Source organism: Hypanus sabinus, unplaced genomic scaffold, assembly GCF_030144855.1.
Source record: "Hypanus sabinus isolate sHypSab1 unplaced genomic scaffold, sHypSab1.hap1 scaffold_2837, whole genome shotgun sequence".
Taxonomy (NCBI): domain Eukaryota; kingdom Metazoa; phylum Chordata; class Chondrichthyes; order Myliobatiformes; family Dasyatidae; genus Hypanus; species Hypanus sabinus.
The window spans coordinates 1-16920 of record NW_026780980.1 but is presented as its reverse complement, the minus strand read 5'-3'; the positions used below and the strand labels follow the sequence as shown (position 1 = coordinate 16920).

The 16920-nt window shown below is 44.6% G+C and overlaps 1 long non-coding RNA gene across 1 annotated transcript; it reads right to left on the bottom strand.

Moving 5' to 3' along the window:
- Positions 1–1718: 1718 nt before the first annotated feature.
- Positions 1719–8490, bottom strand: LOC132388248 (uncharacterized). The gene is made up of 2 exons (XR_009510195.1): positions 8211–8490; positions 1719–7742 (listed from the first exon to the last, which is right to left on the bottom strand). It is a non-coding gene; the product is annotated as an uncharacterized LOC132388248 (long non-coding RNA).
- Between the last annotated feature and the right edge of the window lie 8430 nt (positions 8491–16920).

Below are 16920 nucleotides of genomic sequence, written 5' to 3'. Positions count from 1 at the left end.
GACACATACGGAGTGACATGATTAAAACATAGTCCCCCCCCCCCCCCACTAGACTGCTCAATTTCATGGCATATGATCGGGTTAGGGATTGGTCCTGATGAGCCCCCAAATGATCTGTGTGTGACTAAGTCACTGAAGCAATTGGAGGTTTTAGCGGATATGAAATTGTGTTTATTCATCAAAACAAACAGACGTTTTCTTCGAGGCCTCTCAGCAGAGTCCCACAAACACAAACTACATCAAGAGTTTATACTCTTGAGGAGAATGGTAAGAGTATGTGATTCAGGACAATTTCAAAGGCAGAGTGACATAATTTACTTCAATATTCTGTGTCCAACAACTGGTTTGTTTGAAATACATATTTACAGTGGAAGCACATTTAATTGATAAGACACCTCGGACGGTTCAGTCACCTTTGTTGTAACAAACTAACTCCCACAAATGGTCTAAGTATTATTCCTTTAAACACAACCTGTCATCGCAGGGATTGCACCTGTCTGACGTAATTGGTTTGTAAATAATTTAAAAACCTTTATTTTTCAATCTGTTGAAATCTGTCCCAATGGAATTTCTAAATGGCTTTAAAAACCCCAGGCACGTGCTGCCTTAGCATTTCATTCCCAGAGATCGCCTGTCGCACAAAGAGACAAATCACAGGCCAGGGAAAATGCCTGCAATGTTCGATAGGTATATCAGTGTGGAGAAAATATTGTACGTGTTCATTGGCATCTTTGGAGTTCCTGGTGAGTGAGCAGAGCAATTCATGTTCGGTATTTCTGTGTGTTAACCGGTGTGAACCTGTTTAAAATAATGTTACAAGCTTACAACCTGACCATCATTGCACAAATATCCATCAGAGAAATCGATCCTGTCAATTTCACATTCTGAATTTTCATATTTAATAACAAGTGTAACTAAGTCTATGTTTCTCCTCCAACTCACGGGATCGAATAGAAAGCTGTTCCTGCCTTGAATGACACCTTGTCCAAAGATGTCCCAGTGCTGGGGCCAGGGATCTCTCCGGGAAGTTGTGACTGGGAGATGTTTGCATTCTGAAGTACACTTTTCCTAAGTTATTGTTCAGTGGAAAACCTTAGTCCTGTGATTCACGTCTCCCTGTGGAGTCTGTCACAGTCTGATCCAAATGTCTGTTGGTCAATTATTGCTGCTGATCACCTGAACCAGTGTTCACGGATCTGCTAACGTGTGATATCGAACTGAACTGCGCCGTAGAATTAATCCATTAACTCAGCCTCAGGTTACTAGCTTGTTTCTGCTTTCCCTCTGAGACCCGTCGGGAATCGGGGCCCCGCTTCGTCCAGACGAGGGATCTCGGACCGAAACTAGAGTTTGCTCAATTCCATGGAAGCTGCCTGACCTGCAGAGTTCCTCCAGTATTTTATGTGCGTTGCTCCGTTTTATGTCGCTTCTCGGCCCCGTCAGATGCTGAGTTTCCAGAGACCTGGTCAGTCCTGGTTAAATCAGTGAAACCGGCTCCATCAGCGACTGGAATCGGGATCAGCACCGATTGTGTTGTCCGTGCAGCTCGTTTTCATCGCCGACGTTTGCCCGCACAGCGTCCTAACTCCACATTGAAGAGACTGTGTGACCCCTGTCTGATGTTGGATTGTCAACGGTTCACAGACTCTCGCACTCCTGATCTTCAGATGAGAACCGATCCGTTGTAAATTTCCGCAGAATCTGTTCAGTAATGTCCAGTGTCTGTTCTCTCTCTCTCTCTCTCTGTCTCTCTCTCTCTCTCTCTCTCTCTCTCTCTCTCTCTCTCCCTCTCTCTCTCTCTCTCTCTCTCTCCCTCTCTCTCTCTCTCTCTCTCTCTCTCCCTCTCTCTCTCTAGTGAATTTATTGGCGATTGTGATCCTGTCCCGGGGAAAGTGCGGCCTCTCTACCTGCACCACTCGCTACCTGGTGGCCATGACAGCGGCCGATCTACTGTCCATTATCACCGAGGTTATTTTGTATCGAATCAGTTGGTATTACTTCCGGTGGAGTTTTCTGAGCATCACCCCTGTGTGCAGTGTTATCATTGTATTGAAGTTCACAGCCACACAATGTTCAGTCTGGTTCACCGTCACTTTCACCGTTGATCGGTTTATCGCCATTTGCTGCCAAAAGCTGAAAACAAAATATTGCACCGGGAAAACTGCGGCTGTGGTTCTAACAACAACCGGCGTACTGACCTGTCTGAGAAACGTTCCCCGATACTTCACACTGGAACCCGCAGTGATCATCGACAATGTACCGTGGTTCTGTATGATCATGGACAAATATTTCACTGACCCCGGGTGGGTTGGATATGACTGGCTCGATACGGTTTCAACTCCATTCCTCCCTTTCGGTGGGATACTGCTGCTCAACGCTCTGACAGTCAGACACATTTTAGTGGCCAGTCGGGTCCGTAAGGGGCTGAAGGGTCAGAGCAAGGGGGAGAACCGAAGTGACCCGGAGATGGAGAGCAGGAGGAGGTCTGTGGTTTTACTCTTCACTCTCTCCGGCAGCTTCATCCTTCTGTGGATGACACTGGTTGTAAATTTCATATATTATCATGTCTCAGGAAAAGGATACAATTTCAATGACTCTGAATGGATCTTTACCTACGCCGGTGTTTTGCTGAGGAATTTCAGCTGCTGCACGAACACATTTATTTACGCGGTGACTCAGTCAAAATTCAGGGCACAGGTGATCAGCGCGGTGAAATATCCCGTCACCTCGGTGCTTCAGTTCCTCAATAAAGCGGCGTCCTGAGTACAAACCGGAAACGGCCGCAGTGTTTCCAGTCCGTGTCCAGCCCCTCACGTTCACCACCTGATTTCCCAGGTGTTATTCCCAGGCCGATTAACCCATCGTCCGGCAGCTGTGGGATATTAGCATAGCTTGTGTGTGGGATGGGGCAAAGCACCGTCCCGGAGGATCAGTATCTCATTGGACCGGGAAGATATCAGTCGGAGAACTGCTCCAGAAGGCGCAAACCCATTGGTCAGTAGATATTTGCATCTATTCCCATTCCCTTCTACCATCCTCACTGTCCGACGTTGCACCTTGTCGGCGGCGTATAATACGATGCTAGTTGGCTATTCCAATATTATCACAGCAGTCTCCGCTGTCCCTTGAATGATTGGCCAACGTGAAGGAAAAGGGCGGGATTTGCCTAAACGATGGTCGACATTCCCACTTCAAGGCGTTGATCCCGCCACCAATTGGACTGGATTGTGGTGCGGAGAATTGGGAAATAAAACCCTGGCCGCTTCCATTGTTTTTCCATTTTAAAGGTAAATTACCCCAAAGTCCCAGAGATCGTACGGAATGAAACAGAACATTGTGAATTAAATTAAAGTCACTCCCATTACTTCAGAAAGTTTTTAAATAAAATCTAACAACCCCCGAGGATTGTAATGAAGCCTCCATTTGATTTTTCTTTCTGATACTCTTTTCACTGAATTAAAATGTGTTCAACTGTTTCATTATGACAAAACGTTCACGGCCCAGAGTGATGTTTACCAACACGACATGAGGAATAGTATTGTCAATTGGAAGACGATTCCCATCTCCCATAAATCCAAACTTCTATGTATTCTGTAATGGCATCTCCCCTTGTGACCATTATCCCACCAGTCTTGCCATAAGCCCACAATTATTAACACTAAAAAACCCTTACCTGCTGATTTCCTAGGTGGAAGCTCTTTAACAACAGTTAAACTTTTAACAGCTTTGGTAAGTAAACAGTCAACCCGCTCATTCCCCTAAACGCCTCTAATACCTCTCTAAACTGAAAGGCTAACTTCACATTCAATTAGTCCTGACGAAGGGTCCCGGCCTGAAATGTCGGCAGTGCTTCTCCCTATAGATGCTGCCTGGCCTGCTGTGTTCCACCAGCATTTTGAGTGTGTTACTTGAATTTCCAGCATCTGCAGATTTCCCCGTGTTTGCACTTTGAATAGGAAATAATGATTGATGAGTTTCCAACAGTAATTCTGATCTATTACTGAAGTCACATGTTTTAAGACACATCAAAACCGAAAAGGAATCTGAACAAATTACAAATTTATCTGGGCAAATTTCTTTCACCCACTCTAAGCCGAAAACAGATGGAAACCAATTTGCCGTATGTTTTTATAAATGGTAGGTAAGTCATTTCCCTATCCTTTACTGCAATTACTCCACCAACATTCCCAGTTAAATCATCTTTCGATCCTTCTGCAAAAAAGGTTAAAATGATTAACATGGTTAATGATGAATGGTCCACATATCATAATAACTTTCCTTAATATCCTGATGAGCTAACAAATTCTCAAACATGACAACATCCTTAAACATTATTAAACTGTCCAATCCAAAATGTATGTGCTGGTGGCGAAGGCTGTTGGGGTGGTGAAACCTATCCCGGTTAGGGTGGCGGGAGGATGGGGTAAGAGCGGACGTGCACGATATGGAAGAGATGCGGTTGAGGGCAGCGTTGATGGTGGAGGAAGGGGAGACTCTTTCTTGAAAAAGGAGGCCATCTCCTTCGCTCCAGAATGAAAAGTCTCATCCTGACATCAGATGTGCTGGAGACTGTGGAACTGAGAGAAATGCATCGCGATTTTACAGATAACAGGATTCGAATAGTTATAATCCTGGCAGCTTTGAGAGTCCGTGGGTTTGCAGTAGACATCAGTGGATAAGCTGTCTCCTGAGACAGAGTCAGTAAAAACAAGGAAAGTACTGAAAGGTTGCGCCTCAATTTTGAGACTGCGCCCTCTAGTGCTGGATACGCTCACCAGAGGAAACATCCCCTCCACATCAACCCGATCTGTTCATTCAACACTCGGTAGGTTTCAATGAGATCGCCCCGCGTTCTTCTGAATTCCAGTCAGTACAGGCGCAATGCTGTCAAATGCTTCTCGTATGTTAACCCGTTAATTCCCGGAATCATCCTGGTGAAATTCCTCTGAACTCTCTCCGAGGACAACACTTCCTTTCTGAGATACGGGGCACAAAAATGTTGACGATACTCCAAGTACAGCATGAATAGTGACTGATAAAGGCTCAACGCTATCCCTTTGCTTCTGTATTCATGGGCTAATCTACAGAGGGAATACGAGTTCATATCTCCCAGATAGTGGTTCCAGTGTCAGGCAGTTATGTTGCATTTTAATACTGGAATAATGCAGAAGATTTGGATGGTAATTAGAACACGATAACAAGATGCTGCCTGGATAAAATAAGACTAGACAATCCAGGGGAATTTGCTCTGTTCGGGAGAGGCTGTGGGAAGCCCTACAGAAGTTTATAGGTACCTGAGAAGCACAGACACACTGGCCGCCCGGTATTGTGTTTCGAAGTAGGAAATGTCTACTCGCAGACGAAACGCACTTCAGCAGAAACGGGGAACAGTACTTCACGGGTCCTTTTTGCGATGTTTGTGTATTTTGTAATTTAGTGCATTTTTCTCTCTTTTCATGACACTGCTGCTGTAATACAAACACCTTATATTAGACTGTAATGTTAAACGTGCCTCTGAATGTTTAAAGTCGATGTGTGTTGCAACTGTGTTTTCGGACTCATAGTGATGGTGTCTGGAAGGAATTCCGGGGGTGGTGGTGGAGGCAGATGTGATAGAGGCTTTTAGATACCACGTGAATGGTTGGAGAATGGAGGGAAGTGGACCCTGTGTAGGCAGAGGGGACTGGTTTACTGAGACATAAAGTGACCAGTTCAATTGGTCCAGAACAACACAGTGAGCAGAAGGGCCTGTTCCCCTGCTGTCATTGTTCTATGTTGGTGAGACCACGGCTGGAGAACTGTGCAACTCTGGCCGGCCGCCTCGGAAAGGACGGGATTAACCTGGAATTCGCAGTGAAGATTCACGACTTTTGTTGCCGGCCGTGGAGAACGGGTGTCAAAAGGAGACTCGATTGTGACTGTGCACTGACCCCAAAACTGAGCGTGATGCACCACCGATTCTCCCCTCCGTCACCACAGGCCCCATTGTCACGATGTAATTGTCGGGTTACGTAAAGAGTGACAAATGACACAAATTGTTCAATGAAGAATAGTCACAAACGCTCTCTTTTCATAGGAACTACAGCTTCAGTCAGCTTCAGCTGCCGAACATACGGGGCCGCGGAGCCTACTGGGTGTTGTAGTCCTAATGTCTCAGCTTCTCACTCGCTCCCTGCGTCAACACTATTCCTCAGCCATCACAAACATCTGTTGGAACAGATTCACCGTGATGTCGGAGGAGAACCACGCCTGTCGTTCTGGACGCAGAGGCCGGCAACTACCGACAGCAGGAATTAGGGCAATTAATGCCTCACATTCACCACCCCACTCTGAATAAATTCCTCCTCATCTCTGTTCTGAGGGAAATTTGGAACAAGTGCTGTACCGCAGGGTCGGATGCTGGGACATTGGTTATTTGTATATTTCTCAGTGTGAGTTTGTGAGGCCTCCGTCGGAGAGGGTCGACCATGGATGTTGCGTCCGAACTGTCCAGATATGCACCACAGAAGCCTCAGATAAATACTCCGGACATGGTTTGACCAGAGTGTTATAAATTACAATATAACCTCCTGGATTTTGAACTCAGCGCTTCACGAATAAAAGCCGGTATTCTATAAGCCTCCTTCACCACCTAATCGACCTGTTTCGCCACATCCAACGAGCTGTGAACTTGCATCCCAAGAACTGTCTCTCTGCAACACTGTTCGGTATCTCGCCGTTGGCAGTGAACAAAATTTCTACACCACATTACAGGCCTTTCGGCCCTCAATGATGTGCTGACCATGTCACATACTCTAGAAACTGTCAAGAACTTCCCTACCGCATAGCCCTCTATTTTTCTAAGCTCCATGTACCTAACTAAGAGTCTCTTAAAAGGCCCTGTTCTATCCACCTCTGCCACCTTCGCCATGCATTCCATGCACCACCACTTTCTGTGTGAAACACTTACCTCTGAAACCCCCTCTGTACCTACTTCCAAGCACCTTAAAACTGTGCCCCCACGTGTTAGCCATTTCATCCCTGGGAAATAGCCTCTGGCAATCCACACGATCAGTGCCTCTTATCATTTTATACACGTGTATCAGGTCATCCCTCACCCTCCGGCACTCCAAGGAGTAAAGGCCAAGTTCACTCTGCCTGTTTTCATAAGGCATGCTCTTTAATCCAGGCAACACCCTTGTAAATCTCCTCTGCACTCGCTGTATAGTATCCACATCCTTCCCGTAGTGAGGTAACCAGAATTGGACACAGTACTCCAGGTGTGGTCTAACTAAGGCGTTGTTCCTCTGTAACATTACCTCACAGCTCTTGAAATCAATCCCACAGTTGATGAAGCCCAGTACGCCATACGGCTTCTTAACAACACTCTCAACCGACGCAGCAGCTTCGAGTGTCCTGTGGACACAGACGCCACTATCTGGCTGATCTGGGTCATCGGACAGGGGTTATCGGACTTGAATTATGATTTGTTCAGTGTTGCCACCTCCCCTGAACCCCGACTCGCTGCCTGTCCCAACCCCGGGAGGGTGGGAATTTATCTCAGTTACGAGTCCGGGACAGATTCATTTTACAACGCGGAGACCAACTCCCATCTCCACACCTTCACTCAGAATAAATTCACGAAAAAACGTTAAACTGTCTTCTGGATTTGCGATGAAAACAAGTGTCAAAGAATCTGCTCCAGTTCCGCTCCGGTTCTGTAAACAGGCTGGGTCTTGGGACCAATGTCAGGAGTAATGTCCCTGTAAATATAAATGTGCGGAGAGTGAAATAAACACGAGATGAGAATTATCGATCTATTAATGTTAACTCGCTCACCACGTCCATCAACAGAACAGAAACACGGCGGATTCGGTCCTGAGCTGCCCCGGGTCCTAAAGTCCACCCGCACTGAGTCAGTTTAACGGGGACAAGCCGGGGCGGTGCTGACTGGAAAAGGGAGGTCAAGTTGAATCTTGGAAAGACCGTAAGACATAAGAGCAGAATGTGGCCGTTCCGCCCATCGATTCTGCTCCGCCATTCTATCATTGCAGATCCCGGATCCCACTCAACCCCATACACCTGCCTTCTCGCCATGTCCTTTGATGGCCTGATCGATCAGGAAATGACCATCTTCCGCCATAAATATACCCACAGACAGCTTCCACCGCAGCCCGTGGCAGTGTATTCGACCGGTTCACTACTCTCTGGCTAAAAATATTCCTGCTTACCTCTGTTCAAAAACATCTCCCCTCAATGTTGAGGCTGTGCCGTCTACTCTGGATGCCCCATCATATGAAACACATGCACCCTGTCTCGTCCCTTCAACACTCGGTAGGTTTCGATGAGATCCTGCTTCCTTTCTGAGATATGGGACCAAAAACATTGACAAAACTCCAAGTACGGCCTAACCTGTGTATTATAAAGGATCAGGATTATATACTTAATTAAATATTCCATTCCTCTTCAAAAAAGCCAACAATGTATTTTCTTTCTTTAAGACTTAACCTGTGAAATACCTTTCTGGGTCTCTTGCACGAGTCCCCCCGCAGCTCTGATATTTGAATTTTCTCCCCATTTAAACACTAGTCTGCACTATTATTCCTTTGACCAAAATGTATTATCATACATTTCCCAACACCGCATTCAATCTGCCACTTTTTTAATCCTTCTGTTGTCTAAGTCCTGTTGCAATCACATTGTTTCCTCAGCACTACTTTCCCCTCCACCTATCATTGTATCATCCGCAAACTTTGCCACAAAGTCATCAATTCCATTATCTGAATCGTTGATACACAATGTGAAGAGTAGCGGTCCCAATACTGACCCCTGAGGAACACTAGTCACTGGCAGCCAGCCTGGAAAGGCCCATTTTATTCCCACCTGATGCCTCCCGCCTGTCAGACATCCCTCTGTCCATGCCAGTATCTTTCCTGTAACAACATGGGATTTTATCTTTCTCGGCAACCTCATGTGTGGTACCTTATCAACGGCCTTCTGAAAATCGAAGTAAATGATATCAACTGCCTCTCATTTGTCCATCCTCCTTTTCACTTCCTCACTGACCTCTGACAGGTTTGTCAGGCACGATTTCCTTTTACAGAAACCATGCTGACATTGACTTGTTTTATCATCAGTCTCCAAGTACCTCGGAAACTCACCCTCGTTAAATGATTACAATTCTTTCCCAACCACGCAACTCAGGCTGACTGGCCCAGAAATTCCTTTCTTTTGCCTTCCTCCCTTCGTAACGAGTGCAATTTTCTACTTTCAGATCCTACGGGACCATGCCAGAATCGAGTGATCCTTGAAAGACCGTGACCAATGCATCTGTATCTCTTCAACAGCTTTTCTCAGGACTCTGGGTTGTCGTCCATCTGTTCCAGGTGACTTGTCCACCTTCAGACCCTTGAGTTAGTCACACGCTTTTTCCTTTGTAATAGCAAAGGCACTCGCTCCTTCTGTGTCTGCCACAGTGAAGAATGATGCAAAGTATTCACTAAGTTTCTCTGCCATTTTTTGTTTCCCATTACTACCTCACCAGCATCATTTTCCAGTGCTCCAATATCAGCTCTCATCTCCCTTTCGCTCATTATGTAGCTACAATATAATATCCTGTTTTATATTATTGGCGAGTTTGCTCTCGTGTTTCTCCTTTACCATTCTTATGGCTTCTTAGTTGCCTTTTGTTGAACTTTAAAAGCATCCCGATGATCCAACATCCCACTCAATTTTGCTACTTACATGCCATTTCCTCAGCTTTTACACAGGCCTTTTGATTAATTTTTGGAAGTTCGACTCTAAAGTTTTATGAGATTTTTTTATTTAGATTTCTTGTGCAAGTTATACGCAAGTTTCTGAGATACAAGAAAGCACAAGGCAGTATTTATCAATTCTTATTATAATTAAGAATATTTGCAATGAGATAGGTGCCGGGGTGGGTAAATTACTATTTACAGATGATGGAGGTTTATGAATTTGAGATAGAAATGTCAATTTAACTGTATATAGGATGCCATTAGCAATTAATCAGTTGGCAAATAGATGGGACTTAAGCTTTCAGCGGCAAAAAAACACGTCAAATGTTTTATAAACAGGATTAATAGACCTGCGCTTGATTTGAAATCATCTGATCAAACTCTTGAAGACGTGTAAGTGGTGAGATTTCCAGACAGGTGGATGCACAATGAGCTGACAGGGAAGCACCGTATCAGTAAAATAATTGATAAATGTAAAGGAGCAATAAATATTCTCGGTGTCTCTGTGGATATTCTTCGGGTGCGACATGAAAATCTCTGCTGACCATTTACATTTGTTTCATTAGATCTTGTCTTGATTCTGTGGCTGATGGATCAGCTTCATCTCCAACTTTCAAATGTTTGGCTGTGAGACAAGATTCTGTTATGGTGCAGTAAAGTTGTCTGCTGTTTCAGGTTTACTGATTGATTTTTCGGAGGTTGAATTTAATGTTAATGTACTGGTTTAATTTGAAGGAGCAAAGAAATGATCATCCTGTTAGGGGTGTGTCGGAGGACTGTTGGGAACATCACAAGAAGAGTGTTATAGTTTAGGGTGCTTGGGTTCTTATTACGCTGGGAATGTGGGTTCGTTGAATTATGCAATATGTCCCACTGTGGCATTCCCGGCAACCCCAACTTGTTTTTGTAAATGCCTTTAATGATTTTGGGATACACGGTTTAATAAAGTCTCGGGACTTGTTACGCCTTGAAATCTGTTAGTTCATTGGTACATTAAGGAAATTTATTGTGATGTGTTAATACAGAAGGATCAAAATATAATTTAACTGGGGTTGTTAGTGTGGCTGTTATTGTGCCCACATTATAGGTAACGATAAAGAAACGACATTGACCGATTTCTGGAGAACAACATTCTCGATGCACTTTCAGATGAAGCACGTGACCCCATCGTGAACTTGGTCACATCCTCATCATGGAAGACAATCCAATTGATGTCATCCAAGCGGTCCTGCAGCATGAAGACCGATTGGTCGGACCAACAGTGGATGGATCATCTATGGCCGCTTCTTGTTTCAGTTTTTGCCTGTACATCGGCAGAAGCCGGATCAGAGAGTGATCTGATTGTTGAAGTGTGGTCGGAGGAGCACTTTGTAAGCGTTATGGAAAGGTCGAGTGTGCCAGCTCCCCGAGCGCTCACCTGGATGTGCTGACAACATTTCGGAGGGGCTTCAGTCAGCGATGCTGGATTAAAGTCAGGGCGACAATGAAGGCAGCCTCTGGGTGGGCAGTCTTCAGCGTGTTGAGGGTTTCGTACAGTTCCTTGAGAGCCAGGTCAGTATCAGCCTGGGGCAGAATGTACACTGCTGTGATGATAACACCATGAACTCCCTGGGCAGCCAGCAGGGTCTAAACAGCTGCTCCACATCTGGGCAACAAAGGATTGGAGCACATGCATATTCTGGGTGTTGCACCAAGCATTGTTGTTGACCATGAAGCATACCCCACCTCCTTTACTCTTCCCAGTGAGTGGTTTCCACCTGTCCACAGGGAACAGGGAGAACCCAAAGGGTTCGATGGCGTGGTCCGGTGTCTCCTCCGTCAACCAGGTCTCCGCAAAGCACAAAACATTACGTTCTTTTGTTTCCCGCTGGTGAGAGATTTCACTTATCAGTTCACACAGCTTGTTGTCCACGGACTGGGTTCTCATCATGCTGTGAATATGGGTTCGCTGGATTATGCAATATGTCCCACTGAAGCGTTCTTGGTAACCCACATTGTTTTTCTCAATCCCTTTAGTTGATTTTAGCATACACAATTTAATGAGGTCTCAGGATTCTGTTATGCTTGACAATCTTGATTCATCAGTATATTGTGGAAAATTATAATGATGTGTTAAACATTGCTGCAGAAGAATCAAAAGATAACTTAACCGGGATGACAGTGTGGCTGTTTTTTGTTCATGAATTACAAGTAACGATAAAGAAACGATTTACCAACCATTTATCAGTATATACAGTAGAATTTGTTTCCATCATTTTAGGCTTACGGTGGGTGGTGGAAACATGTTCATGTAAAGTTGTCATTTGTTCAGATGCCTGTTCGGTTTTGATGAGTCTTAAAACAGGTAGTTCTTGCAGTAGGACATATTTACTGTTGGAAACTCATCAAACATTATTTCATAAGCATTGTTTATTGGTTTATATTTCCACTTCTTATGGGTCCCTGCACACAGCGGATCAGTTACAAAAGCTGTTAAAATTTCAACTAGCACATCCAAAGCGAAGGGGTTGTTGGATTGATAATTAAATCAAGATTGATGGGATAAAGGGCATCAATGGAGACAACTTTACAGAATGTTGTATTTCCATGTGAACCCGCAAACCCGCTGATATCCCCTCAAGCACATTAGATTATCCCAGAGAAAGAATCATTTCAAACAGTTCACAGAATAGTTGCCTCCATCTTAAAACATTGAAAAAGCAAACTGCATTCATTTTTAAAGAATTTCTGTCTGTTTGCATCTCTATGTGTTCCTTTGCGTCCTCGTATGTGTCTGTCTGTCTCTTTGTGTGTCTGTGTGTGTTTGTGTCAGAGACCAGGTCACAGACAGCGCTCGGTCTTTGTCGTGACGGCGTAGCTACTGAGAACACACGGCTATCCCGTCTACTCCACACTCCGTGCCCCCACCTATTCTGTAGCGCACAGAAAGGGAACAGACCGGCCTCTCCCGGAAACCACAAGCCTTCATCTCTGAGAGAACATTGCTGCTTTCCAAACTATGAAGAATTACACAACATCTATAATTCACTGTGCGTGTCAACCGTCATCAAAGTGCGGGATGTGGGGACGGGTGGGTGGCTGCGAAAAAGGCGACAGAAAAGGGGGAAGATTAGGGAGGAATGTGTGGAGGAAAGAGTTGGGCAGTGTGGATGAGAACGGATGAAGAGAGGAGGACAGGGGTAAGAGATTGAGGCTGTAGGTATTTAGTCCCCCTCTCTCTCTCTCTCTCTCTCTCTCTCTCTCTCTCTTTCTCTCCTCTCTCCTCCACACTCCCTAACCCGGCGTATTCTGTAGCACATAAAAAGGGAACAAACTGGCCTCTCCTGGAAACCACAAGCCTTCATCTTCCGAGAAAACATTGTCACTGTCCAAACAACGAAGAATTGTACAACATCAGACAATTCACTGTGTGAGTCAACCGTCATCACAGTACGGGTGGGGGATGTAGGGACGGGAGGGTGGCCCAGAAAACGAGCTGCAGTAAAGGAGGAATTGTGGTGAGGGTGAGAGGCAGGGGAAGCATTGAGTAGAAAGGGAGAAAGAGACAATAAGGGAGAGAAGAAGGGGATTGAGTGAGTGGGTAGAGTAGGGAGGAATGTGCGGAGAACAAGGGTGTGTAAGTGGGGAAGTGAACGGATGAAGAGAGGAGAGAGAGTGTGTGAAAGAGAGGGAAATAGGTGAGGCGAGAGGAGGAAGAGAAAGGATGAGGGAGTGGGAGACATGAGATGGAGAGAAAGCGACGGTGAGGGAACGGGGAAGCAGAGGTGGCAAGAGAGGGAAGGGGTGAAAATGGGGGCAGGAGAGTTTGAGGCAAAGAGGAGAAACGGGCAATTTTTTGGAAGCGGGGTGAATGGCAATGGGGGGGAGGGAGGGAGGGAGAGGGGGGAGAGAGGGGGAGAGGGGGAGAGGGGGAGAGGGGGAGAGGGGGAGAGGGGGAGAGGGGGAGAGGGGGAGAGGGGGAGAGGGGGAGAGGGGGAGAGGGGGAGAGGGGAGAGGGAGAGGGAGAGGGAGAGGGAGAGGGAGAGGGAGAGGGAGAGGGAGAGGGAGAGGGAGAGGGAGAGGGAGAGGGAGAGGGAGAGGGAGAGGGAGAGGGAGAGGGAGAGGGAGAGGGAGAGGGAGAGGGAGAGGGAGAGGGAGAGGGAGAGGGAGAGGGAGAGGGAGAGGGAGAGGGAGAGAGAGAGAGAGAGAGAGAGAGAGAGAGAGAGAGAGAGAGAGAGAGAGATCGCCACACTTTGACCATGGATATCCAGTATCAATTCACATCTGTCCCCAGCAGGAAATCCTGAAAGCTTCCCGACAACAGCCCCAACCAATTCCCCTTCATCGACACTTTATTTGGAGTCAGAGAGCACTATAACAAACAAACCCTTTTTCCCATTTAGTCCATACTGAATTGTTATTCTGCGGAGTCCCATAACCGCAGCTGGACCATTGCCCTCAATACCCCTCCCGTCCCTGTACTGATCCAAACTTTTCTACAATGAAATCCATAACCTCCACTGGCAGCTCTTCCCCGACCCTCACCACCCTCAGAGTGAAGGAAATCCCACTCAGATTCCTTATAATTATTTTACATTTCACCCTTAAACTGCGACCTCCAGTTCCCATCTCACCTAACCTCAGATGAAAAATCCTGCCTGCATTTTCCAACACTAAAGGGAATAAAGTCCTTAACTTTTTCTAAAGCTCGAGTCCTCAAGTCCCAGCAAACGTAAATTTCTCTGCACTCTCTCTATTTTGTTGATAATTTTCCTTTAGGCAGGTAACAAAAACTACACGCAATACTCCAGATTAGGCTTGACCAACGACTTATACAACTTCAACATAACATCCCATCTGCTGTACTCAATACTTTGATTTATGAAGTCCAATGTGCCAAAAGCACTCATTTTGACGCTGTCTACCTGTGACGCCACGTTCAAGTCATTATGAACCTGTGTTCACAGATCCCTCTGGTCTACCAACTCCTCAGGACCCGTGTCTTCATGCACCCCAAATCAGTGCACACCCCGAATTCAAACCTTTGAATATGAAACAATGTTGGATGAGTTTCCAGCAGTAAATCTGACCTGCTGCAAGAATGACCTTTTTAAGACTCTTGAAAACCGAAAGGGAATCTGAACAAATTACAACTTTGCAGCAAAAAAATTCCTCACCCACTGTAAGCGTGAAATGATGACAAGCGATTCTGTTGCACCTGATAAATAGCTGGTAGGTTATTTTTTATTGTTACCAATAATTCACGCAGAACACAGCAACATCAACAATCCCAGTTAAATTATATTTTGATCCTCTGGAAAATGGTTAAACTTTCTCAATAATTTCCTTAATATACACTGAACCAACAAATTCTCAGGCAGAACAGAATTGTTAGACTTCATTGAGTATCTTATAATCAAATAAAGGCATTGACAGAAACAAGGTGGGGTTACCGAGAACACAACTGTGGGACGATTTGCATAACCCAACAAACACATATTTCCAATGTGATAAGAACCCAGGCAACGAAAACTAAAAACACTCTTCTTGTGAAGTTCCCAACAGTCCTCCAGCACACCTTTAACAGCATGCTCATGTTTCCCCCTTACATTAATCCAATATGTTAAGATTAAATTCAAACTCCATAATTTCAATCAGTAAAGCCGAAACAGGGGACGACCTGACTGCACCACAACACAATCTCAAAGCCTGTGCTTGTATCACACACAAACATAATAAAGTTGAAGATGAAGCTGATCTATAAACCACAACCATAATCAAGAATAGAACCAATTAAACAAATGAGATTGGTCAACAAATACTTTCATGTAACACGATAGACTACCCACAGAGATAACTGAGAATATTTAATGTTTCTTTACATTTATCAATTATTTTCTGATCCGCTGCTTCCATGTCAGCTTATTATCCGTCCACATGCCTGGAAATCTTACCACTGACAACTTTTAAGGAGTTTGACCATATCAGTTCCTATCATTTCCAATCAAGTGCAGGTTCATTAATCCTGTCTGAAAAACACATAACTTGTCCCACACATACCTGACACAAAATGTTCAATTAAAACAACTCAAAGTTAGATAATAGCCCCTCCATCCTCATTTCCACAATTTCATAAAAATTCTTTCCTTCCATAAATACCATTTCCCTTTTGAATAGTAAAAATGCTGCTGTTACAACATCTATATTTAACTGGCTTTACTAATACCATCTTCCAAATATAAAAATGAATTCAATGTCATACTTGCCCACCCATACCTTTACAAGATGTACAAATAGAAACAATTAGATAAAAATTGTACAATAGCCCTCTCAATTGCACTTTCCAAACATTAATCAAAAGTCCATCCTTCAAGAAATATTTGCCATTTCAATATCAAAAATATTGCTATTACAACATGTTTATTTAACTGTACTTTCCTAATATGATCTTCCAAACCCAAACTGATTCCAATGTTATTTAAGGCAGAGATTGCTAGGTATCTGAGTAGCCAGGGTATCAAAGGTTATGGTGAGAAGGCGGGGGAGTGGGACGAAATGGGAGAATGGATCAGCTCATGATGAATTGGCAGAACAGAGTCGATGGGCTGAATGACTGACTTCTGCTCCTTTGTCTTATGGTCTTATTCTACCATTCCAAATTCCCCTCTGATAAAACATGAAGTTACCTCTTTTATCGAAAATATAATTCAAACACTCGATTACCATACATTCCACAAGTTTACATAAATGAGACTTTAATGATATTGGCCTACAAGAAGGAGGATCAGACGGGGAGATCCAGGTTTTAGAATGGGAACTACTACAACCATTTTCCATGAGAAAAGTAGATGGCCAAACCTCCAAATGTGATTCAGAAAGTTAAAATCAAGATTTTCTACAAGTTCATGATGCAGTCTATTCCCATTCACAACACTATACTCTGCCCCTTTTCCTTATAAAACTGACATCACCCCTCTACCAACTAACCTGTCAAGCCAAACGACAATATAATCCTGCACAGAAATAAAACTTAAAATGTGCAGGTTTCCTGAACAGATATAACATCGGAAGAATCTGACAAATCAGAAATAAACTGCTGAAAGTGTTGGCCATGTAAAATCAGGCTTCTTGCATTTCACTTCAATATTTCAATCCCATTACATATCTTCACAAGTAGACTGGGATGCAGAAACCCCCACAACTC